This window comes from Marmota marmota, unplaced genomic scaffold (assembly GCF_001458135.2).
Source record: "Marmota marmota marmota unplaced genomic scaffold, marMar, whole genome shotgun sequence".
NCBI classification, from domain to species: domain Eukaryota; kingdom Metazoa; phylum Chordata; class Mammalia; order Rodentia; family Sciuridae; genus Marmota; species Marmota marmota.
Window position 1 is genome coordinate 7,271,915 of NW_025999969.1, and position 27,332 is coordinate 7,299,246.

The 27,332-nt window shown below is 35.9% G+C and overlaps 1 long non-coding RNA gene across 1 annotated transcript; it reads right to left on the bottom strand.

The window, feature by feature from the left end:
- Positions 1 to 1,637: 1,637 nt before the first annotated feature.
- On the bottom strand, positions 1,638 to 26,954 carry LOC125617103. The gene is made up of 2 exons (XR_007347963.1): positions 25,441 to 26,954; positions 1,638 to 1,945 (listed from the first exon to the last, which is right to left on the bottom strand). It is a non-coding gene; the product is annotated as an uncharacterized LOC125617103 (long non-coding RNA).
- Positions 26,955 to 27,332: the final 378 nt, after the last annotated feature.

The window sequence follows — 27,332 nt, forward strand, 5'->3', positions numbered from 1 at the left end:
TATGTGAGGCCCTGGGTTTGATCCTCAGCACCACGTAAAGATAAATAAATAAATAAAGGTATTGGGTACATCCACAAGTACAAAAAATTTTTTGATTCGTAGTCAATTCTTAAGTAACTTTTTATCTCCAACCACTTACTGATCAGTGAGCTAAGTATTGTGCGGTGTTGTAAAGTTATTAAAAAAGCTGTGTTCCATGTTAGAAGGAGGGTGTTACAGGGCAAAAGCCTGCCACAAAGCTGAGGCAGCTGCCAAAGTCTCCTTTTCACTTGTTCTTGCAATCATGTCAGAAAGATTTCATCTATGTCACTCAGAAAAGCAGGTATGAGTTTATTAAAGGGATAGGAAAAGGGAAAAGGGGACACTGTCAAGGGAGAGAGTAGATCTTCTCAGAGAAGGGAAGGACAGTATGCCTCTCCTGCCCTCCAGTTTTATTGGGGGTTCCAGGGAAGTTTCCAGAGAGTCCCACCTAGATACAAATTTTGACTTTTGATTGAGAATAGAAATTGCATGGACTACCTCCAAGAGAGGATGGTATGTTGCTCACAGAGTTGAAGATTTTAATGAAATTGAATCCCCCTCATTTTTCCTCAATTTCCTGTCCCATTAAGCAGTTTATTAACCTTTGTATAGCCTTCAGCAAGCTTTCTGTGTGAGGGTCTTGATGCTTTGGTTGACCAAGTATTTGGGAGTAGTGACATAACTGCCGTGATAAGGCAGGGTCCAGGCTACCTGGTAGGGCATGACATGATTTTGACATTTTCCTTAAGGGAATGTAATTATGGTTGGGAAATATTTTAACACACCAAGCCCCATCTTCCAGATGTTTGCTTGTCAGAAAAGACTCCCTGTGGTTTTCAGTCATCCTTCATTGTCCCTTCCCTGTGCAGTCATTCATGGCTGACCAGGCACCTAACAGAGCCCATCACTGGAATTCAGAATGCCTTCATTCAATGTGTGGTGCACTACTCATGGATGTTATGGCATTTTTGGAGTACCAATTTCCTTATCTTGTGCTTCCTTTACCAGTGTTCTTTCTCATGTTTCAGGTTGACAGCACAATGAACAAATGTCCATGGAGTACCATATGATTTTGAGCCTTGTTCCTGCTATTTGGGGATGTAGTTTTCTGTTTGGCCACACATAGAATTGGATGAGGAGACACATTTGTTTAGTTCCAGTTTTGTACCAGTCCTTCACCTGGGAAAGATGTATTATAGAAGACAAACTTTGCTAATGACTTTAAAAGCAAATTTAGGAGAGTAGACTTCATCCAATAAAAGATAAGGACTTGGAAAATAAATATACTGGCTACCTCCACCTTGATTGGGACAACTCTGAAGTATGTTGTTCACTGTTACCTTGAGCTGTCTCCAGTTGCCCATAGTGGTAAATAGTTTGATAATGGTTCTCTTGGCTTCCTTTCTTTTGTGTTTGCACTTCTTCTACTCTCCCCCATTCTTTCCTGGTACTTTGTCCTGAATAAACTGCTTCTTGAATCTTTGTCTGAGGGTGTGCTTCTGCAGGAAGCAATTAGACACCTCTATACCACGTGAATGTTGCAGCAAAGCTTTAAATTTGTTCTTTTTCGTTAAAGGTTCAATAGTTTTAGTATATAAATGAACACAATATGTGGATTAATAGTGAAGAAACCAGACAAATTTATTGATGTACTAAATACAGAAACTACACACGAACAACATGAGACTCAAAGGATGCTTAGACAGTGGAAGCTTACATAGAGCTAAACAAAAGGATAGGGCCTTGGACTTCTAGGAGTAAAGGAGGTGGTGCAGACGATGGAAGGTTGAGATGAGTGAGTGCAGCCAGCAAAGCTTGCCTTGTTTTGCAGACAAAGTCTTCCAGGAAACAGCCACTTGCTGCAATCTCTTGGTAATCTCTCAGTCAGGTATCAAACCCCAATCTCTTCTTTCTGTGAAAAGATCTTAGGCAGAAAGGGACATGTAAGATTTTTTTAAAGCCTGTTTACATCCTCTAGATATTTATTTTACTAAGGTAGATTTCCTTTATAGATGTAAACTTCTTTTATAAAAGGGCAGCCTGAACCATGCCTGTACTTGCAGAGATTTGCATTTTCTTTGTACAATCAAAATACTATTCTCCCTTCAAACAATACTTGCATCTCTTTTTTTTAACCTCAAAACTCCATTGTACAGAAATTCATCCAACACTAACTTTTTTATATTATTTCTCTTTTCCCTCATCCTAAGTCATAAAGACTACATTTCTTAAAACCATAAAAATCACAAGTGAAATTGAAAGATATATTTAACCAACTTGCAGATTTGATCATTTCTATTAGATATAGTGATGGTTGAATCCAAACACATTTTGCAATTTTCACATTGATTGATTGATCATCTATTTTATAAGTTATGTCTTTATTTCTCCTCAAAAATATGTAAGTCATAAACACAATACTCACAAGACTCCATGGTGGTTTCAAAAACTGCCTCAAGTATAGAGACATTGATAATGGTCATAGAACAGAAGGTCTGTTTGGAGGTTCTTAAATTTCCTGAGTATCAAATAGACCCTCTGTTAAGGAAGGGAAAGGTAAGGAAGTGAAAATTTCTTGCTGTGGTTACTACAGATTTTCTTGTTAACCAATTTCCCACAGAAGCCTTGGTTTATCTCTGGCAGACCTTTTCTCCCCAACTCCTAACAGAAGAGTTATGGGTAGGAGAGAGTACAGCCCCTGCAATTAAGTGAAAGATTCATAGGGATTATGTGAAGAGAAAGAATCAGCAATATTTGTTCCCCAGGTTAATTAGCTAATGAATGACTGGACAGGCACTGAGTCACTTTATTGATGTAGAGTTCAATTCCTGCCACTCTGTGTGAATACAGAATCCTACAGTCTTGGAACCTAAGCATAGTTTTAATCTTTAGTTTGACATTGAAGATTCTCCATAATATAACTTCAACTCATCCATATAATCTCCTCACAAACTATATTTCATTGTTCTCTCATCTTCTGGTACCTGAGGCAAAACTACATACCAATGCTCCATTGAGGAGGACAAAAGAGCACAGGAAGAAAAAGAGTGAGGTATGAATAAGGGAAAGCAATTGAAATGTGATATGCTCTTGTGCTGGAATACTCCACATTCGTAGGAAAACAGTCAAATGCTGAGTCCTGCAGTGCTAATCTAGACTGTACCTCAGCTCAACCTGTGGTAGGAAGCATAACATTCTCCACTGCATTCTTCTCATCTCTTGTTTCTCACTGGTCTGCCCCATGGCACTTTACTCCCCTTCACTTTCAGGCTGTGTTATCACCCTCCTTGCCTTTAAAGTGTCCGGGAGGGAAGCTGGAATCTTTTCAACTCTATTTTATTTAAAAGCCATTTCAAAGTGGTCTCCTTATGTTAGTCAGTATCTTACATAGGGGCTCCTTCATCTGTGTTGGTGGGACAAGCAGAAATGGTGAGGCCTTTATCACCATGGGCATGGCAAGAACTATGGCTAAAACCTCTGTGCCTTGGAAAGAAGACAAGTACCAGGGCCAGGAACAAGGGTAAACTGGAGCCATATGAATGTCCCAAGTGGCAGAGTAGCCTTCACTACAACATAAATCTACATAAAACCCTCTTTTGTGCAAGGCCACATTCAAATCATGCAGCCTTTAAGTCACTCAATTGAAGGATCAAAGCAGTATTATCAGTTGCTGTGAACATAACGTACAAAATGCAAACAGGCCCAAGTGTACTGTACTTTACATTGTGTAGAACTTTCAAGGGATAACATCATATATACTGCTTAAAAGTGAGTTTTCTAAATCTTTTCTAAGATTTTGGGTTGGATAATTCTTGGAGGAACTGCCTCATGCATTGTAGGATGTTTAATTGCTTCTCTAGCCTCTACCACTTGATGCCATCACCCTTCTGGCTGTTTTTAACACCTGAAAACATCTCTAGAAGTTACCAAATGTCTCTTTGAGATAAGATCATCCCTAATCAAGAGCCATTGATTTATAAGAAATAACTGAATATTCCCCAGATCATTACTCTGGAAATATTATAGGACATATTTACGTCTTACTAGAACACTGAAGGTACTTGTCACCCCTTGATTACAAGGTACTATGATTTGAACACAATTTATTTCCCAAAGGTTAATGTGCTGGAAGCTTGGTCTCCATTGTGGCAATATTGAGGGGGTAGAAGCTTTAAGATATGGGACCTAGTAGAGGATAATTAGGTAGTAGGGGATCCACCTTCATGAATGCAGTAATGATATCTCATCTCAGAAGTGAGTCAGATCTCACAGGACTGGTTTTGTTCCTATAAGAGTGAGTTGTTAAAAGCCTGGCTCTATGTAGTCTCTTCCTTCCTTCCTTATATATATGCACCTTCTGCATGAGGCCATTTTCCTTTGTCCTTCTCCACCATATTGCCAGCAAAGAAGGTTCTCTTTAGACAGAGACCTCATGTGTTTACAACAGAATTATAAGTCAAATAAACATCTTTCCTTTGCACATTACCAAGTTCTGGATATTCTGTTAAAGTAACACAAAATTGATAAATACACAAATCACAATTCTATCTATAGAATAGACAGTCATGACATTCTGCAGAATATGAAAGTGATCAGCATAGTCAAGATAACTGAAGACTGTTTATAAGAGAATAGGAAAAGTAACATCGCCATGTAAAGGCAAACAGTATTTGATCTGCCACACTAAAGAGATCATTAATTTGATGACAAGCAGACCAATGACAGTGACTAGGTTAATGTGCATAAGCAAAAATAATAGATCTGCTATTTGGAGTCATTCTTCAATGGATGCCCCAAATTTCTTCATGTCTTGTAAGCAGTCTCTAACTTTCTTTGTTCCATCAAGACAGTTTTTCAGCATGTTTGTATAGCAAACAGCCTTGGAAAATAGAGGTAGCATCTCTCCCTTCAGAATAAAGAGTAATTTTCTTTCTAGTACAGATTAAAAAGATAATATCTTCCATTGAGGCAAAGGCCAAGCAAGCTTACCAACTATTATAAAAGATTCAGTGTACCTACGCTTGAGTGTCCTCTCTTGTAACACATCCTATTTAGTATGCAGAAATTACCTGACCCTCTTCCTATAAGCATTTGTGACCTTAGCTTGGGGATCTGGTGCAATGTTGATATTCTAGCTACTGTTATTTTTGTCTAAACCAAGAATCTCACATTTCCTGCCAAGATCCTTGAAATTGGCAGGGTAACATTTATTTGCAAATGGAATAAAATCTCAGAACTTACAGTTCTTAAAATCAGACACAGAAGAAATGATTAGAGTTAAACTGGTTAAAGTTTTAGATTTCTCCCCAATCTACCCTGATCCAATTGTTTTCTACAAACATCAAACAGATGAATTGATTAGGAAACCTCTAGAGAATAGCATTTCTACACTTTTTAAGCCTTTCATGAGATTTGAATTTCTTCAATTGCTTTGGAATATTATATTATTTATTATTTTGGGGGATGCAGTTTCAGATGCTTTCAGATATCACCATGAATTGGCTCGTATTCCAAAATCAGAAAATCAAATCAAAATGAGTCCCACCAACTGCTAAATGTGTGGACCTTGATTATATATTTGTTTGACTATAATTCCTTTGCTATGGAAAACCCATCAAATCTGAATTTACTTCTTTTCTGGCAGCTCCTACAACTTGATAATTGCAAATGTATCTACATTAATCCGATGCAACAAATACTTTACCTCCTAAAGATTTTTTTTAACCTGCACTTCATTTTACTTAGCCAAAAGTGAAAGCTTTATGATTATTACTGCCCTTCTTCTTCCTTTATTTATTTATTTATTTGTTTGTTTGTTTGTTTATTTATTTTGACATTCCTCATAGCACTAGAGATGGAATGAGTCCTTATGGCTTCAAGAACATGTGTGATCCCAAATCAAAACACTTTGTGAGGACTAGCTCTTGTGAGTCACTCATATCAGTTATCTTCTGCCAGGAACCATTAGAAAAGAGAAACTGGAAAAACTTGCTGCATGCTAAAACTTGAATAGAAAGCCTAAATTAAGTAGGAGTAAAAAGGAAAGGAAAATGAGGCAGAAAGAAGAGAAAACAAACACAATTTTCTTTGCTGGCCACATTTTTACAGGAAGGTGAGGACCACAGAATGAGTATATTTAATATTAGTGATAAATAGTTTTCTAAAGTGGTAGTTCTTTCAGCTTTTGAAAAGACAGTCCTTTTCTCATTAAATTGCCTTGGCATCTTTAAGCAAAAATCAATTAAACATATATACAGAACTTCCAGATTCTCTATTTTATTCCATGGAATTATTTCCTTATGGCAATATTGCAGTCTTCATTGCTAATTTTATAGTTAAGATATGAAAACCGATAGTTAAGTTCACCATTTCTAAAATGGTTTTGACCATTCTAGTAATTTCATTTTATATTAGATATCAAATCAGTGCCATGCACAATAATCCCCATAATTCAGAAGGCTGATACAGGAATATGGCAAGTTCCAAGACAGCCTCAGCAACTTAGCAAGAATTTTTCTCAAATTAAAAAAAAAAAAAAAAAAAAAAAGACGGGATGTAGCTCAGTGGTAAAATACCCTGGGTTCAATCCCCAGTACACACAAACACACAATTCTCAAATCAACTTGTCAATTTCTACCCAAAAGCTTATTGGGATATGAAATAGAATTATACTTCATGTACAGATCAATTTTTGAGAGAATCAGTCTCTTAAACAAATTGTTCTTCTAAACCATGAACACAGAATGTTTCTCCATTGTAGATGTTTTTCAATTTCTATGAACAATATTTTGTAATGTTCAGATTTGAAGTCTTATATACATTTATTAAACTTAATTCTTAAAATAGTATGCACCATAGTAGTACAGTAAATAAACTTTTAGTTATTATTTTTTGGCACTGCTTGGGACAAAACCTCATACATGCTGGGAAAGTTCTCTACCCCTGAGTTGCACTTCTGGCCTTAAAACTTATTTTCTATCAGGTGTGGTGGTACATGCCTATAATCCTAGCAACATAGGAAGTTGAGGCAGGAGAATTCCAAGTTTGAGGTCAGCCTCAGTAATTTAGCCAGACCCTAATCTGTTAGAGTCTGTAAACAAGTCAAAATAACACCTGGTATTTTGCCAGGGGAATGTTAGAGTTCCTAAACAAGTCTGGATGGTGCCTGGCAAAATGCCAGAGGGAGTGGTTTGAGAAGTAACAAAAACAAGCCATTAAGTGTGGAGATTCCTTATTGGTTGTCTGATGTATCTAGTTTATGCTAATTAGATAAGCTGTGTGGAATGTATAAATACTGCTCCTGTCCTGCAATAAACGGCTCCTACTCCTGCTGTATCAACGTACACAAGTTATTCGTCACCCCCCCTGATTATTCTGCTGCAGCCGTACTCCGGCACTAATCAACTTAGTGAGATTGTCTCAAAATAAAAAAAAATTAAAAAGGGGCTGGGGATGTGGCTCAGTGGTAAAGCACTCTGGGGTTCAATGCCAGGTACCCACCCCCAAATTATTTTCTAATTATTTGTTGCTGCTAACTGGAAGTACAACTAATTTTTGTACTCTGTGCTTTCTCTTTTCTAGTGGTAACTTTTTGGATTTCTTAGGATTTTCTACTTAAATAATTATATCTCATATATATGTATATATATTTTATATTATATCATATATATTTACATATATACTTCCTTTGTACCCAATCTTAGAAGGAAGCCATGAAATATTTCCCCATCTAGTATGATAACAACCATATGGTTTTCATAAATGCTTTTTATGATATTATGGAAGTTTTCTTCTATTCTCAACTGATAGATGTTTTAGAAATTATAAATTCATGTTGCATTTTTATCAAATCTACTGAGTTAATCATTATGTTGAACTACACTGACTTGATTTTTTAATGTTAAATCAATTTTGCATTACTGGGAGTAATCCTTACTTGGTATTTATCTATTATTCTTTTTGTTTATTGCTAGATTGAATTTGCTAATATTTTGTTGGAGATTTTTTTGCATCTATATTTTCATGTGTTTATTTTTATAAAATATCTCTGTTAGGTTTTATATTCATTACAATACTGTACACATAAATAAATTGGATCATGTTTTCTCCAAAGTTTTGAAAGTCTTTCACACTTCAACCTCATGAAAATTTAATTTCATTGATTCATTCACTTATTACTCTGTGTTGTAGTTATCATGAATTTTACTTCTCATTCTTTATAAACACTAACAGTTGTTATTATTATCTTTTGCTTTAAAGAATAAATTGTCACTTAGCAAAATAAAGAGAAAAGAAAAAGATTAATATTTTGAAAAATTATTCTCATATTTAGGTATTCATTCTTTCCTTTAAACTTGAAGTTTTATTTGGTAGTCTTTTCTTGAACCTCTTGGACATCTTTTTCTTCTCCTTTTCCGTCTCCTTCAATGGAAGTTTCTCTATGTTGGCCAAGTTGGCCTCAAACTCCTGGGCTTAAGGCATCCTCCTACCTAGTCTTCAGAATAGCTGGAACTACAAGTGCCTAGGTCCTCTTGAATTTCTTTTTTTATAGAATAGGTCTTTGGTTACAAATTTTCTGAACTTTTGCTTATCAATTTTTTTAGATTATTTTTTAAGGACAATTTTGTTCCTTTTTTTTCCATACTAGGGATAGAACTCAAGGTGTTGCACATGTTGGGGAAGCTACCACTGAGCTTACACTTTTTATTTTATATTTTGAGATAGGATCTCATTAAGTTGCCAAGGCTGGCCAAGATTACAGACATGTGCCAACTTTTCTAACAAGATTTATTTATTTTTAATCTGTTGTCCATTTTGTATTTATTTATCTTTAATCTGTTGTCCGTTTTGTCAGATTAAGTATTTTCTATTGATCTTTCCTCAGTTTTCATTTTATAATCTCCAATCTACTACTAAACTCATCCAGTGATTTTTTTTTTCACTCTAGAGTTTGTTGTTGGTTGCATTATTTCCATTTATTTTTTGGTTTTCATCTGCTGATTTTCTGTATCTGATTATTGATTTTTGTATTGTTTTTATTTCTCTACTGATATTCACTAGCTGATAACACATTATATTTCATTCTAGATTCTTAAAAACATGTTTAATTGCTGCTTATAATAACTTCTTTATGTCCTTGCCTGCTTACTCTAGGAATAAGTTCCTGAGCTTTGACAGCTCTGAGCCCTGAACAAGTTCTTCTTATAAACAAGTAATTTTATCTGATCTCCTAGAGTGACTCTTTGCATTCATATTTGCTCTCTGCCTTTGCTCTCAATTCAGTTTCCTAAACCCCTGTGACTGCCCCTTAACCCTTTCTTAATCTTTCTGTTATATATATATATATATATATATATATATATACATATATATACATATATATATATACACATTTATATATTTATTTATATTTATATGTATATGTAATGTGTGATGTGTGACTTGAGTGTTATAGGCATTGGAATATTAAGATTGGAATAAAAGAACCTGATCTTCTGATTGCCCACTACCACTACAAGGTGCCCCACACGTATTCAGTGAACTGCCACTGATGAAAATATTGTAGCCTGTGAAAAGACACAAACATGCCGGACACAATGGCACACATCTGTAATCCCAGAGGCTCCGGAGGCTGAGATAGGAGGATCCTGAGTTCAATATCAGCCTCAGCAAAAGCCAAGTGCTAAGCAACTCAGTGAGACCCTGTCTCTAAATAAAATACAAAGCAGGGTGGGGATGTGGCTCAGTGGCCAAGTGCCACTGAGTTCAATCCCCGGTACACAACAAAAGAAAAAGACACAACCATATCTTGTCTGTGTTAATGATATAGCATGATCATGAGAACCACATTATATTTTCCCAGTTGCATGTCTAGCAATAGTTGTCTGAATGTTGGATACTGTGGTGTAAGAAATATGGATTAGAATTTTCTTTTGGAAAAAACTGTTGAAGTTTGTTCCAATTAGCAGTTAATTTTACTTGAAACTCTCACTTGATTACAGCCTTTCCTATAGAGCCCGTAAAATAGGCTTCCTGCAAAAAATGCTGTGTGTTTCATCCTCTTATAATGGTTTCAATATTTTTTAACATAAAAGGTCTAATTAATATCTCCTTTCATAAATAATTGTTTTATTTTCAAAGGACCCTTGGTGAAAAATACATAGTCATAAATCTTATGATTTTACTAATACTTATAACTAAATTTAAATTTATTAAACTGCACTTGTGTTCATTTAAACGTTTGAAATATGCTTTATGACAGCTCTATTATTTATGTAGTCTATAGATAATTCTTGATGTACATATGAATTTGTGGGACTTTTGACAGTACCTGGCCTGTCAGATGTTCGTAGCCCAGAGATCAGGAACCTTTTATCATAGCTCACACTCTGCTCAGAATCATCATGAATTCCAAGTCTAATCAATAAACATCTGTGATAAGGTGAAACAACCTTCCAGGCAACAGATACGTTCTTATCTCCCCAAATTCTGACCAATTCTGAGATAATGGTCAGCCAGACCCATCAAGACTGCTTAACTATGCATATTTCTGGTCTCTCTTGACCATATATTCTGGGAGTTCATGCCAGTACCCCTGAAGACAAGGATGGAAATCCTGGTCCCCTTTGTCTTTATGGTATAACTATACTGTTTAAATTTCTTTTCCTGATTTTCACAATTACTTTTCCATTTTGTTATTGAGGTGAGTGGCCATATTCTTTTAGTACCCCATTTGTCAGACCTCTGACCAAGGAATCTGGTAACAATAACTGTTGACCTCCTACCAGATTTCCTGTGAATTCTCTTTGCTAAGATTCCCTTTACCTCTCTCGATATTGACTCACTTTATATTTTTTCTTACCTACACTACTGGGGCAGCCATGGAAAATCTTTCAAATGACAGTAGGAGTCAATAAGTCTTTTTTCTCTTCTCCTTTTCCAAAGCAGAAATGTATTTATTTGTAATAAATAAATGTCATTTAAACAAAAACTAGACTTCAGATATTGTGCTTGTGATAGTATGAAATTCATATTTGGTTTTCATCCCTGTTTCTTGGCACAAAACTCATAAAATCCTTGGAATCTCCAAAATGATGTGTCTGTTTGCATGTTAATCAGTTGGTTTCTCCTTGGAATGAGGGCTGGTTGTAGAAAGATAAAGGCAAGATAAGAACTTTGGGACTTTTTGGTCCCATATTCTACTTTCATAGAGGGGAGAGGTTCTGGAGGTTTATCACCAATGGCCAATGGGTGATGCAATTAATCATGCCTAGGTAATGAAGTTTCCATTAAAAAAAAAGTAAAAACAAAACTTGTGTTCCAACTAGCTGAACAAGTTGAGGTTCCTGGATGATAGCATGCCTATAGAAGGTACAGAAGCTCTATGCCCTTCTTCCATATCTCACCTAGTGCATCTCTTCCATCTGTTTGTCTGTATCATTTTTAATATATTTTATAATAAATTGTTGTTTCCACTTCAGTAAATTAGTTGAACCCAAGGAGGAGATTATGGGAACCTCAATTTATAGCCAGTTGTTTAGAAACAAGGCCATAACCTATGAAGTAACTGGTATCTAAATTGGGGTACTGGGGTGGGAATCTTGTGGGGCTGATACCTCAAACTATAGTATCTGACACTATTTCCAAGGAGATAATTTCAGAATTAATTTAAATTAGAAGACACTCAGCTTGTCCAATGGAAAATCTGCTTCAGAATTGCTTGGGGGCCATGGAGGGGCACATGTATTCAGGGTCACAGAAGTGCTTTGTATTATGAGAGTATAGTAGGAGAAACTGAGCTTGTTTTTCCTTGTATTATTGAGTTTATTCTATATCTTTTGTAAAAGCTAAAGTGTCCTCATGGCAAAGCTTGTTGTTTAACTTGTTTCTCTAAATTTTAAAAATTATGCCTGCTATCTATTAAGGTCTAGGTACTTTTTTTTTTTTTTTTTTTTGGTACCAGGGATTGAACTCAGGGGCACTCGACCACTGAACCACATCCCCAGGCCTATTTTATAGTATTTAGAGAAAGGGTCTCATTGAGTTGCATAGGGCCTTGCTAAGTCCCTGAGGCTGGCTTTGAATTTGAGATCATCCTGCCCCAGTCTCTGGAGCTGCTGGGATTACAGGTGTGTACCACCATGCCCAGATAGTTTTTTTTTTTTTTTAATTTATTTTTTCAAAATTCATTTTTCTTAAAAATTTACTTTAAAAATTATTTTATCAGCATTATCATGATTAGTTTAATAATTTTAAAAAATTATATTTTGGTGTTAAGATAGAGTCAATTGCCCAGACTGGTTTTGAACTTTAATCCTTCTGCCTCAGCTTCCAAGTAGCTGGGATTACAGGTGTGTGCCACTATGCCTGGTTTCCTTTAATAATTCTTTATCAAATGTTTTATCCAATAATTTGTTGGATATATATGTATACACACACATATGCATACATATACATACAATTGATATATATGTGTATATATATATATACATTTTTTTTTCTTTTTTTTTGGTGCTGAAGATCACACCAAAGACCTCACGCATGCTACAAAGTACTATAACACTGAGCTATACCTCCAGTCACTATCTGATACATATTTTAAGAACAGGTATTACATGCCAATTGTATGTACTATTGTATGTACTAAAGATACAGAAGTAATCCACATAGGGAAAGATCCATTCCTCATATAGACTGGACAGATAAATAAACATATAAACATCTGCAGGAATTGCTAACTTGTATAGAAAAGAATGGGCAATATACAGAGTGAAAGAGATTAGACCCTGGACATGTTATGGCACACCTATAATCCCAGTGACATGGTAGGCTAAGGCAGGAGAATTGTAAGTTTGAGGCCATCCTCAGCTACTTAGTGAGGCCTTAAGAAATTTAGCAAGACTGTGTCGCAAAATAAATAATTTAAAAAATATTTGGGGAAGAAAGAGAGAGAGGGAGGGAAGGAAAGAGGGAGAAATTTAGTTGCTATTTTGTATAAGGATAGGGAAGGTCTCTCAGAGAAGGTGATTTGAGAAAATTTCGGAATGAAATCTGGGGAGTACATCATGCAGTTATTGACATGTGACAAGCAGCAGTCTTACCAGGAGGAAGGTTCAATTAAATGAAAAGGCCCTGAGGCAAGAATATGCATAACTTATTCAAAGAATATAAAGTGTAAGTGCAATAGTTTAGTGGAAAAAGGAATGAAAGGAAGCAAAGATAAGAGGTCAGAAAAAGGGAATGACCATAGCAGACTATGATAGAGACTTTGAATTGTATTCTGAGAAAGGTAAGGTACCCCTAGAGGTTGATATACAAATAAATGACATATTCTGCCATCTTTTAAGTTACTCTGTTGGGTAGATAACAAACTCAAGGAGGACTAGGGCAGGAACAAGAGATCTAGAAAGGAGATTATAACAAAAATCCAGGTGAGAAATGATGGGGTTTTGCATCATGATGGTAGCAGTCAGGGAAGAAATTCAGTTAATTTTAGTTATATTTTGAGACTTAAGTTGACTGAACATACTGACAGACAGATGTGGGGTGTGAAAGAGATATGTTTATTTAGGGTTTATTTAGAGTGTAGGTATTCTCTATAGAGATGAAGTGCATAGAGGAGAAGGAGATATTGAAGAAATCAAGAGATCAGTTTTGGTCACTGGTGCATAAATACCAGTTAAAACGAATATGAACAAGTCATCAATTGAGTATATAACATGAAACTCAGAAAGAGTTCAGGTTGAAAAAAAATGTTTGGATTAGGTTGAATTATATGAATTGCTGGTGTTTTTTGTTTTGTTTAGTCAAAATGATTCTATACTGACAGTTTCATTCCTAATAGCTGACAAATAATAAACAGATTGAATGAATTCTCCAGAGTAAGAACTGTTTGGAAGTAGAACTGAGAGAACTAGAATACTGTCTCAAACATTCTAAAATTTAAAATTCTAGGAAATGTGAGAGAAATGCCTAAAGAATGTGACATATAGGCTGGGGATATAGCTCAGTTGGTAGAGTAATGCACAAGGCCTCACATCCCCAAGGCCCTGGGTTCAATCCCCAGCACCACACACACATACACACACACACACACACACACACACACAAATGTGACATAAAAATGTGCGTGTGGCAGATGAGGGGTGTGTGTGTGTGTGTGTGTGTGTGTGTGTGTGTGTTTAGGCATCCATTCTAGGGGTGGTCATTTGCCTAACTAGGAATGCAAACTCCAGGTATTGAAAGACAGAATTCCTTAAGAAGGTTAGACATCTGTTATAAGAGCTTAAGCTACTTTTAAAAATCTCAGATTAACAAGAAAAATTTTACAGCATCACTAAATGAATGTTAGTAATAGGTTTTCAGTTAGTAATAGGTTTTACCCTTGGGAGAAAAAAATTGGGAGTATTTGAAATGTGTGCAGATATGAGGATTTTTCCACATTCTTGTTTGAACAGAGAGCCTTTCAAATTTTTGCAATGGTGCCCAAGGCATGATTCCAAAATAATGTCTTTGTACAAATCTTTTATGGACTGTGTAGTCAGAGGCCATAAAAGAATAAGGAATTGAGATTTTTATCAAGTTTTCAGAGGCTTTATGACTTATTTGTACTTTGTTGGTAATAAATGTGTGTTTATATATGTGTGAGTATATATATATATATGTGTGTGTGTGTGTGTATACATATATAAATAAACACATTATATACATATATAATATATATATACACATTATATGCAATATTATGCATATGTAATATTATGGTTTTGATCTAGAAATGTCCTCCAATAACTTGTGTTTTGAAAACACAAGTTCTGAAGACAGAAAGGTTCAGAAAGGCCTTCTAGGTGATGATGAAACTATAAACTCATCAGTGGATTAATCCATTTGGTGGATTAAAAATTTGAATAAACTACTGGGTGGTAATTGCAGGCAAATTGGGCATAGCTGGAGGAAGTAGTTCTCTGGAGGTATGCCCTTAGAGATTAGCTTGATCTTGGCTACCTCTCCCTCTCTTGTTCTGCTTCCCAGAGGCCATGAGCTGAGCAGCTTTCATTCACCACCCCCCTCTGCCATGATGTTCTGCCCCTTCACAGGCCCCAAAGGCACAGAGGAATGGAGGCAGTTGGGTCATGGACTAAACCTCTGAACCCTTGAGCCCAAAATAAACTTTTCTTCTTGTAAGTTGTTGTCATTGGGTATTTTGATTACCGCAATGCAAAGTTGGTCAACACATAATGTAATGTTGAAAGACTATAAAAAGATGGGTGAGGTGGCACAGGCCTGAAATCCCAACAGCTCAAGAGGCTGAGACAGGAGTACCATGAATTCAAAAAGAGCCTTAGCAACTTAGTGAGATCCTGTTTCAAAATAAAATATAAAAATGGTTGGGGATGTGGCTCAGTGGTTAAGAGCTCCTGAGTTCTATTTCTGATACAAAAAAAAAAAAAAGAACCTATAAATAACACACACATATATATATATATATATATATATATATATATATATATAGTGTGTGTGTGCACATATATTCACATACATTCACATTCATTATAATACACATGTGTGTGTGAATGTGTATACAGTAATTTGATTTCAGACTTACTTTATTTGTAACCTGCTAAGGATACGAGGTAATCTAGCTTATAACTCTCTTCAATAATTGGCAAAAATCACTCTTCAAAATAAGCCAGGAGTTGAACATTCATTGGTTTAGTAACTTCTCAACAATACTGCCAGTGATGTAGAACTATTTTGGGATTAAAGAAACACACAATGAATGAAACAAAATAAAATAAAAATTATAAGCAGGAATCAAAACAATGTTTCAAGAATGGAAATAGGCTCATCTAGGTTAAATGGTGACTACCACTAGCCAATAAAAGGAAGAGAGCTGATTGATGTCTGGATTTGGCAACATGGAAGCTAATGTTAATTAGAGACTCTTTGGAGTGGCAGGGGCAAAAAGTATAGGAAGGCTTCAAGAAAAAAGGGAAAGAGTAAGAAATGAAGATCATAAAAATAACCAAATATTTCAAGGGAGATTGATGAAACAGAAACAAAAATATGTGGTAATAGCTCAGGGGAATTTGAGGTTAAGGGGAATTTTTGTTAAGGTGGCAGAATTATAGTATGTATGAATATATAGAGTGTGTAGAAGGAAGAAATAAATAATGATGTGGTAAATAGAAGAAAATTTATGAAGCAATATCTTTGAGAAAGTAAGTGGATTGGGTTTGATCTGGAATGATATTCACTAGATTAGTATAACCACAGCCATAATGATCATTAATACATTAATATACTTAATGCCCAGCATTGTAGCTCATACCTGTAATTCCAGTTACTCAGGAAGTTGAGGTAAAAGGATGGCAAGTTTGAGAAAAACCTTGGCAACTTAGCAGTACTCCATTTTAAAATAAAACAAAAGGGCTGAGGGTATAGAGCATTTGCATAGCAGGCACAGGTCCTGAGTCCAGTCACTATACCACAAAAAACTATATATTAATATATGTCTCTGTATGTAAAAAGATTTTATGTTTGTCTGTGTGTGTGTGTGTGTGTGTGTGTGTGTGTGTAAAAGATATTGGCCCATTCTATCAGCCTTCTTAAAGATTCCATCTCCAACAATCTGAGACTGGCAATTAAATTTCAATGTAAAATTTCAAAAGAGCAAACATTCAAGCCATAACACATACTTTCAGAATAGCTTATAAATAACTACAATTCTGAGTCCATTGAATGCTCCTAAATCCACCTAGACTATATTTCCAGTCCTCTGAGACTCCCTGGACCTGCCCATCATCCAGAAATTAAAGAGTACAAACTGGAACAGTAGAAAACTCTACAATTTGCCCTGATGACATGTTTGTGCTGTTGCCATTATGGTTGTTAAATATTTTAAATATTGCAGTACATAAGTAAAGGTGTTAGTCTGAGAAGAAATAGGTTAATAGATTTGCAAAGGGTAAGATGTGAAAGTCTCTTTTCAATGCTTTTGTTTTTACAGGAACCTAAGAGACTAAGAGTAAAGAGGGCCAAGGTACTTTATAGGCTTAACAGAGAAAGATGTGCAATTAGTAACCCTTGGATTAGGAAATTAATTGATAAGGGCAATACATGAAATTTATAGCAGATTGATTATGGTGTTGATATTTCCATGCACGTAGAAATGGGGGAAACATGCAACTCAGAGAAACCCTGTCTCTAAATAAAATATCTTAAAAGGGATGAGGTTGTTGTTCAGTGGTTAAACTCCCCTGGGTTCAATTCAGATCAGTTCAGAATAAAATGGGGTATAGAAGCAGTTGAGAATCAGTAGTAAGGAGGGCCAATGGATTCTTGGTTCTGACGTAGTTGTAGAATCATTAAAGTTGGGGTAGTTAGTAGTAGGAGGGAATTTGGGAGATAGAAGCGGTAGTTGAAGAATGAAGTGTTTGTGGTTCATGAAAAATGACAATTTAATGATGGTAAATTCTAGTGAATAACCTCTGGTAGTGTCTAAGATAGGTGGTGTATAAAATCATTGAATTAACTATGGTTTGAATATGGTTTGATTCCTCTGAAACTCAGAGCTGGAATTTAATGCCCATTGTGAGGTATCAAGAGGTAGAAACTTAATCTAACTACCAGGCTCCCATGTTTAGAGGAGGGACTTTTGGGAGTTGGTTAAATTAGAGAAGATCATCAGGATGCAACTCCCATGACTAAAACTGGTGACTTTATAAAAACAAAAAAGAGATCAAAAGATATACACAAAACACATTCACACATACATACACACACACACACACACACACACACAGATACACAGTCCTTATCTCTTGCCATGTCATGACCTGCACCATCTTTGGGCCATCACTAGAAGTGACCCCTCAACTTTGGATAATATCTATGAACCAGAATAATTCTTCTATTTATAATTTATGCAGTTTGTGTGACATTGTGTTATTAGCAACAGAAAATGAACTAAGACAGGAAATCAGGGAAAGAGAAATCTGATTACCAGGAGGAAAGTCTGTGAAGACTTTTAAGAGTTCCTTGATGATGGCTGGGCTCAGTGGCACACGCCTGTAATGAGAGGCTTGGGAGGCTGAGACAGGAGGATGGCAAGTTCAAAGCCAGCCTTAGCAAAAGTGAGGTGCTAAGCAACTCAGTGAGACCCTTTTTCTAAATAAAATACAAAATAGGGCTGGGGACATGGGTCAGTGGTTGAATGCCCCTGAGTTTACTCTTCAGTACTTCCCCCACCAAAAAAATGAAAGAGTTACATGATGTTGGAACAGTAAGAAAGAAGCTGTTATCTTTAAGGAATGAGAATTTATGCAAAAATATAGATGACTGTCATAAGGAGATGCAGTGAGTGACAGGATGTGAGGGTAAGAGTTTTTAAAAAGCTGAAAATATTTAAGAATAGAGAAGAAATATATTCTAGAAGATCTTCTAAATATAGAATCATGTTGTGGGCAAATAGTGATAATTTGAGTTATTTTCCTATTTGTATCCCTTTAATTTCTTTCATCTAATAGCTCTGGCTAGAGTTTCCAAGATTATGTTGAATAGAAGTGGTAAACGAGGGCATCCCTGACTTGTTCCAGGTTTTAGAGGGAATGCTTTCAATTTTTTTTTTTCTACATTTTGAATGATATGGGCCTTGGGCTTAATATAGATCAAATTAGAGTTTGAAAGTCTTAAAATGATTATTTTGTAACTGGTTAAACAAATAGTTGTCATTAAAATTATAATAAAATAGTTCACACCAAAACATACATAACTGTATATATATGATTACTATATCTAGCTAAGCCTAATCTAAATCTTATATAAAAAGTTATAAACTGAAAGTTTAGGTAACTTTACTACAAGATAACCAATAAGTGCTCTTTTTTTTTTGTATAGGATCATACAAGGGCCACTGTCTTATATCTGTTCACTTTGACTAAGTCAATTTCTGATCATTAACACTGTTACCTAAATATAAAAGAGATTAAAGGCTATTCTGTATTTTTTGTTAACCTATACAGACCTGTAATTATTGTTACCATATACCCTAAATTCTAAATTTTAATTCTCAGATTTATGTAGAAGTAATAAATTTGGTTAATATTTATTCATGGGATTTAATGTTTCATAGCTGGATAAAGTAACCTGTTGTCAATAAGTTACATGGACAATTTGTGTTACTTTTCACACTGAAATTGAAATTTAAATAAAAAATTTTAAAAGATAATGAGGAGAATCTAATTGATTTAAAGGTAATTTTGTAAAACATAAAAACATTTTGCCATTTATTTACACAACAAACCCCTAAAATCTCTCTCAGTTTTTCTCTGATTTATGTTTTAAATGTAATGATATATTGTGTTAATTAACATTCATATAGATTCAGGAAACTATCTATCCAAACATTATAAAATGACATTTAAGAAAGAGACAAAAATAAAATCACCCTCAGAACTAAAACACTTTATCAGCTAATTTAAAGTTATATTCAAAGATTGATGTTTGCTGTAAAGATTACTTTGATCTCAAACAGGTTATAATATAATAGGCAGCCAAAATTCAAGCTAGCTATCACACAGACTGAACATGCTTTTACTATTGTTAATTTCATTTTGTATTTTTCTTATAAACTTTATAACTTTTGCCTATTAATGTTTTACAGATGTACTGCTTCAAAACCACACAAACTGGGTTAATTTTAGATAATAAGCCATCACCTACAAGACAAATAAGATATAAGGCTAACTTTTAGTACTAATACAGACTCCAATTATAAGGGATAAATGACCGTAAGTTTATATACATTGAAATTAAAGCCCAGTACTCTTACTTTAAGACTAGTGAGACTAGCTTGCTGAATGTTTAACACCAAGGCTTAAAGATTAATTTTAAGGAGCGGTAGAGTGCTTGCCTAGCATATGCAAGGTGCTGGGTGCGATCCTCAGCACCACATATTTACTAATAGTTAAATAAAATAAAGATACAAAAAAAAGCCTCTTTCAATAAAAAAGAAAGAAAGATAGATTAAGGTTAAAATAAAAGGACAAAAACAAACAAACAAACAAACAAACAATATTTGGCTCTTCTCTGAGTCAGCCTGAACCCAGAGAATGAGAAAACTTCTCCAAGGACCTCTACAGCTCTGAGCCACATTACCTTCTGATCAGGGAGGTTAATGAGACCACTGGAGAACAGAAAGCCAATCCATTCACTTGCTGCAAAAAAGGAGGGTCATTGAAAAATGGAGATATCCCTAATGTTTTCAAAGGAAGCCACCTCATCAAGGAGACCTAACTAGCAGATGACACTAAAAGAGCTAAGAAGCTGCTCTCAAGTTCCCCAAAGGTAACCCCTGTGGGAACTCAGGTGACTCTTAATAGCAGATAAAAACAAATTCAATTTTTGACCAACTTGGTCTTAAACACCTGGCAAGAGAATATAACCAAAACACAGCCACACATGGACATTTTAGTCAAAATAATAATATTAATAATTTTTTAAAATAGAACTTAAGATGTACACTCATGTCAGTCCCACAGTCCTAATATCCCCTAACTTCTGAGGTTTTTATCTTTTGCAAGGCTCATAAACTGGCCTCTAGACCTTAATTTTTCTTACTTCCCAAACTGACATTTAATCCCACAACCAATGTCTACCCATTCCAATAGCAACACACACCAGACATAGGGGAGCCCCCAAATTATTTCCTTACTCATAGGGCTAAAAACATCTCCTGGGATTAATATAGGAGCAGCAGGATTAAGAACCTCTATTCACTATAAAAACAGCACAGGTTATTGCAGATATCCAACAGGTCATTGATTTGGTGCTGACTTTACAAATTCAGGTACACTCCTTGATGGCTGTGGCCCTCTAAAATCGATGGGCCCTCTACCATATACTGGCAAAAGAGGGAGGCCTATGTGCCTTCCTCCAGGAAGAAGGCTGTTTCTAGGTCAACATGTCTGGCATAGTTAGAGATGCAGCAGATAAACTAAAGAAACCAGCTATAAAAAAATAGCTAAAAGAGACCACTCACTCCCCCTGGCATATAGGGCTACTGGGGCACTTCTGGCTGTAGATAACCACACTCATTGGGCCTTTACTAATGATTCTCTTAGTACTTCTTATAGGTCCCTGCATTTTTAATGGCCTCCAAAATTTCCCAATGAACTGGATAAAGATCTTCACCAGACAGTCAACCAGATGGTCCCGAGTAGCTATATGAGACTCCAACCTGAAGGACACCTGAAGAATCACAGAACGACCATACCTGGAAACTATAAAAAAAACCTTAAACCTTATGACCCCAGCTTCCCTGCCTAGAGACCACCCTTCCCAGCAGGAAGTAACTACAGAAGATTGACCTCCAGTCCTTTGCAATAATTTAAAAAAAAAAAATAGGGAGAATAATGGGATATCCTGGACATCAATGACTCCATTTTGGTTCTGGAACTGCTTCTTGGCCCAGGGCCAGGGCTTATGAGCTTCCAAGAAATAGAAACTTGGGATGCCCTGTTTCCATGTCCCCCCACCTCCAAGGTCCCTAAATACCCAAATCTGTTGTTACCCAAACACCTGCCCCCAAGGACAATTCTAGCTTACTACACTACACTCCAGGCCATTTCCAGCTTGCTCTAGTTCTCTGGTAAAAAAGATATAAAAACCCTATTCAAATAACTCTGGATGCTGCATCACTCTACTGGGCAGCCTGGCAGGCTTCACCTGTCAATAGGCTTTGCTTTCTAAGCAAGAGACTCTGTCTTGAGAGATTTCTTTGGGTGTTTGGTCTTAACAGATAGTTCTTACAATGTTGAGGTATATTCCTATTATCCCTAGTTTTTTCTAGTGTTTTGAACATGAAGCGCTATATTTTGTCAAATGCTTTTTCTGCATCTAATGAGATAATCATATGATTCCTGTATTTAAGTCTATTGATGTGATAAATTATGTTTACTGATTTCTGTATGAGGAACCAAGCTTGCAGCCACCAGAAAACTCCTAGAGTTAATAAATGAATTCAGCAAAGTAGCAGAATATAAAATCAGCACCCATAAATCAAATTCATTTCTCATCTTCAGTGATGAATTCTCTGAAAGAGAAATTACCAAAACTGTTGTATTTGCAATAGCCTCAAAAAAAAAGTAAAATACTTGGAAATCAATATAACAAATGAGGTAAAAATAACTCTATGATGAAAAGTACAGAACACTAAAGAAAAAAATTGAAGAAGATCTTAGAAGATGGAAAGATCTCCCTGAATAGGCAGAATTAATGTTGTCAAAATGGCCATACTACCAAAAGTGTTATGCAGATTTAATGAAATTCCTATTAAAATCCCAATGACATTCTTCATAGGACTAGAAAAAGCAATCCTAAAATTCATTTGGAAAAATAAGAGACCCAGAATAGCCAAAGAAATCCTCAGCAAGAAGCGTGAATCAGGAGATATCATAGCACCAGACCTTAAACTATACTACAGAGCAACAGTAACAAAAACTGTATGGTATTGGCATCAAAATAGACATGTAGAACAATGGTATAGAATAGAAGACACAGAGACCAACTCACATAAATATGGTTATCTCATACTGGACAAAGGCACCAAAAATATACATTGGAGAAAAGATAGCCTCTTCAACAAATGGTGCTGGGAAAACTAGAAATCCATGAGTAGCAAAATGAAATGAAACCTTTAACTCTCACCCCACACAAAAATCAACTCAAAGTGGATCAAAGACTTAGGCACTAAAACAGAGACCCTGTGCCTAACAGAAGAAAAAGTAGGCCCAAATTTCCACCATGTCAGTTTAGGAACTGACTTTCTTAATGAGAGTCCTCAAGCACAAGAAGTAAAATCAAGAATCAATAAATGGGATACATTCAAACTAAAAAGCTTCTTCTTAGTAAAGGAAACAATAACATGAAAAGAGAGGCTACAGAATGAGAGAAAATCTTTACCATATGCACTAATCTCACAGAAATATAAAGAACACAAAAACTTAACACCAAAAAAAAAAAAAAAACAATCAATAAATGGGTAAAGGAACTGAATGGACACTTCACAGAAGAAGAAATACAATCAATCAACAACACGAAAAAATGTTCATCATCCCTAGCAATTAGAGAAATGCAAATCAAAAACAACTTTAAGATTTCATCTCACGTCAGTCAGAATGTCAATTATCAAGAATACAGGCATCATAAGTGTTTGCAAGGATGTGGAGAAAAAAGTACACTCATACATTGCTGGTGGGACTGCAAATTGGTGTAACCACTATGGAAAGCAGTATGGAGTTTCTTCAGAAAACTTGGACTGGAACCACCATGTGACCAAGTTATCCCACTCCTTGGTTAATACCCAAAATACTTAAAATCAGCATACTACAGGGATGCAGCCACATCAATGTTTATAGCAGCTCAATCCATAATACCTAAACTATGGGACCAAACTAGATGCTCTTCAACAGATGAATGGATAAAGAAAATGTGTTATATTCACAATGGAATATTACTGAGCCTAAAATAAGAATGAAATTATGTAATTTGCAGATAAATGGATGGAGCTGGAGAATATCATGCTAAGAGAAATAAGCCTAACCCAAAAAACCAAAGGCCACATGTTTTCTCTGATAAGCAGATGCTAATCCATAATGGGATTTGAGAGTGTGAGGAAGAATGAAAGAACTTTGAATTGTGCAGAGGGAAGTGAGGGGAGGGGAGAGGGTGTGAGGATGGGAAGGACAATGGAATGAGATGGACATTATTACCCTATTACTTATATGATTATACTTCTGGTGTGACTCTACATCATGTTCAGCCAGAGGAAGGAGAAGTTGTGCTCCATTTGTGTACAATGTGTAAAAATGCATTCTACTATCATTTATAACTAATTAGAACAAATTTAAAAAACAAAAAAGAAAGTTCTGAAGGTAATACACACACAAACACACACACACACACGTGTGTGTGTGTGTTTGTGTGTGTGTGTATATATGTTCTAGAAGAGTCAAAAAGATACAAAGAAGAAAATCAAGACACCTCCATGTCCAGTAGGATATCGGGTATACAAGAAGAAATAGCCACTAATTTAGATGGCTGTTGGAGAAGCAGTATCTTCAGGTGAAAACCAAGTTTCAGCCGGGTGCGGTGGCACACGCCTATAATCCCAGTGGCTCCAGAGGATGAGGCAGAAGGATTGCAAGTTCAAAGCCAGCCTCAGTAAAAGCAAGGTGCTAAGCAATTCAGTGAGATCCTGTCTCTAAATACAATACAAAATAGGGCTGGGGATGTGACTCAGTGGTTAAGTGCCCCTGAGCTCAGTCCCCAGTACCCACCCTCCACCACTCAAACCCCCCCAAAAAGAAAAACCAGGTTTCCATAGGGAAAGAAGAAAAGAGAACATTCATAGTTGAGATACAGGGGATTTTGTGGATAATGGACCATGAATTCCATTGGACAGAGTGAAAGAGCCTGGGCAACTGGGGAATTTCGGGATCCTGCCTAACATTACTGACATTCCACATAGTAGGAGGGTCCACATGGGACATAGTACAAAGATAAACAGGATGGTGCAATTGTACTGCTAGTCTCTTTTATGAGCTGAATTATGTTCCCCCAAAGGAGATATGCTGAAATCCTAACCCTAAGTACTTCTGAACGTGTCTTCATTTGAAGACAGGGCCTTTCAAGAGAAGATTAAAGTTAAAATGAGGACATTGGAGTAGGCTATAATTCAAATTTGACTGACATCCTTACAAGAAGAAGAAATCTGGTGCATACACACATATTTAAAAAACCATGGGAAGACCCAGCAAGAAGGCAGACATTTTGCAAGCCAAGGAAACAAAGGCTTCAGAAGCAACCAAATCTGCTGACACCCAGATCTTGGGACTTTCAGATTCCAGAGTTGTGCAAAAATAAATTTGTGTGTTTAAACCACCTAGTCTGTTTTTTTTTTTTTTTTTTTTTTTTTTTAAATGACAGCCTTAGCAGACTATCACTTTTCTGTGTAAGTGGATAACAGTTCTGATTACAGTCTCTTTTCTGGAACTTATTGATGAGGTAGGGAGGATTCTTTCCTGCAAGTGTGTGAAACTCCTTGGATCCTCTTTCCTATGTTTTCAAGGTCCAGTGTCATTTATTCATTTGCCTATATTCTTTTCTTTTCTTTTTTGGTGGTGGTACTGGGGATTAAACACAGGACTTCTTATATGGTAGGCCAGTGTTCTACTACTGGGGTATTTCTTTACCCTTTAGTCTTCCTTTAATTTGTGATTTTTATTGATAATAGTTTGATAACTATATTATATATTTAACAGATATTTATTGAGTGCTTATTATATGCTAAGCACTATTCGAGGTATTAGGGATAGTAGTGAATGAAACAGATAAAATCCCCTTCCTCATAGAGCTTACCTTATAGAGAGGTTCTAACTTGGGAGTTGTCTCTGTAGAATTTTATTTTTTCCAGTTGGAATTCCTCTGATCAAATTGTCCATATTCCAATCACTTATTTTTCATTATTCCCAAATTTACCTTATTAATGTCAAACACATAGAATTAAAAACCAATTAGTGGTTCCATGTTGCTTTGTAGATAAAAACCTTATTTACCACTACGGCATTCAAGTTCTGATTTGGCTCTAAATTACTTGTTTGTGACCCACACCAAATTAGGGATTTGTACTCCTTCTGGGAAGCCTGTCCTTTGATTTATTTATTTTTTTATTGCACAAGTGATATTTCTGGACATTAAAAGACACATACTAAAGAATTCACCATATATTCATTTCCTATGAAATAAATACTCAAAAAAATTTAGTTATTACCCATGTTGCTTAGTCTTCTGCTAGAAGGTGTCCACGCCCATAATCCTGAGTTCTAACTGTTTGTCCAGGTTGGGGGCTGATACAGTGTGAATGTGGGGTTGGAGAAGGAAAGTCCAACTATATGGGGATTTCCAGATCTTCTCTTCTAGAAACTGGTTGGGGATTCTGGTTCCTTTTCATTACTTATTCTGTTAAAGTCAGCTGATTCGCTAAACAATAGGCCTGAGTTTTATATGTTTTCATTTTTTTTATCTAGGCCAGAAATGCGAGTATTTTTAAGGAAAGCAAAGCAGTGACCTTTTGGCATATCTTACCATTCATAGTCTAAGCAGGAAATAAGTAATAATTGAAATAGTTTAACTGAAAGAATATAAGGAAGGACATTTACTGAGGTGTTGCCAAGGCTAAGGGAATCAGCAACAGTGGAAGCCACTATGACCAGGCCTAAAGAGGCCTGAAAGGAAATGTCATTATTAGAGAACCATAGAGACTGAAACCATGGAAGAGAGCCCTCTAGATGGGCATTGTGGTCATAGAAGGATAGAGCCAAGGCAAATTTTGCTTTAGCATAGAGGAAGAAGAGTGCAGTACATAATCTGCTATTTCTACTTCCCTTCTTGTGATTTTTCTGCCAGTGATTATCATTGGTCAGACTCAACAGGAAGTCACACAGCAAGAGGATCCTGGTGATTTATCCATACAAGTCAGCTTCTCAGGACAGAGCTTGGTAGGGAAGTGGAAACAATAGATTTTGGGAGGAAAACAGAAAATACAGCTATTTTAAATATTATCTAAAATTACAGAAGGTTAAAAATAGATGGCAGGACAATTTAAAAAATCCCCATAAACCTACCTTTTTAATATTATCTCCTTCTTGTTCTCATATTTAACTTACTGAGTATATTTATATTTAACTTGTTTAATATTTAACTTACTGAGTATCCTCTCTGTCTAGCACAGGAGGAACAAAAATTTTTTTTTTTCTGTAAAGGGTCTGATAGACTTTGGGCTCAAGAGGCAAAATTAAAAAGATGTCATGTTTATATAATCATTTAAAATATAGTCATTTAACTCATGTAGTCATTCAAATTTGGCCTGTGGATCTTACTTTGCCACTTTTTGGCCTAGAAAGTCTTCTCCTAAATTTTTGCTAACCTAAGGTCTGTTTTTTAATGTTAAGTTAAAATAAAACCTCCTTCTCCTGGTCTCTCATACTGGGACCTGGACCTTAAGTTGTGAGTGACAGAACAGGCCTTTACTCACTTAAGAGTGAGGGGAAAGGGAAAAATAATACAAGGGGGACAAATGAATGTCAGTAGAGGGGGCAGAGAGAGAAGAGGGGAGGGGAGGTGAGGGGAGGGGGGATAGTAGAGGATAGGAAAGGCAGCAGAACACAACAGACACTAGTATGGCAATATGTAAATCAATGGATGTGTAACTGATGTGATTCTGCAATCTGTATATGGGGTAAAAATGGGAG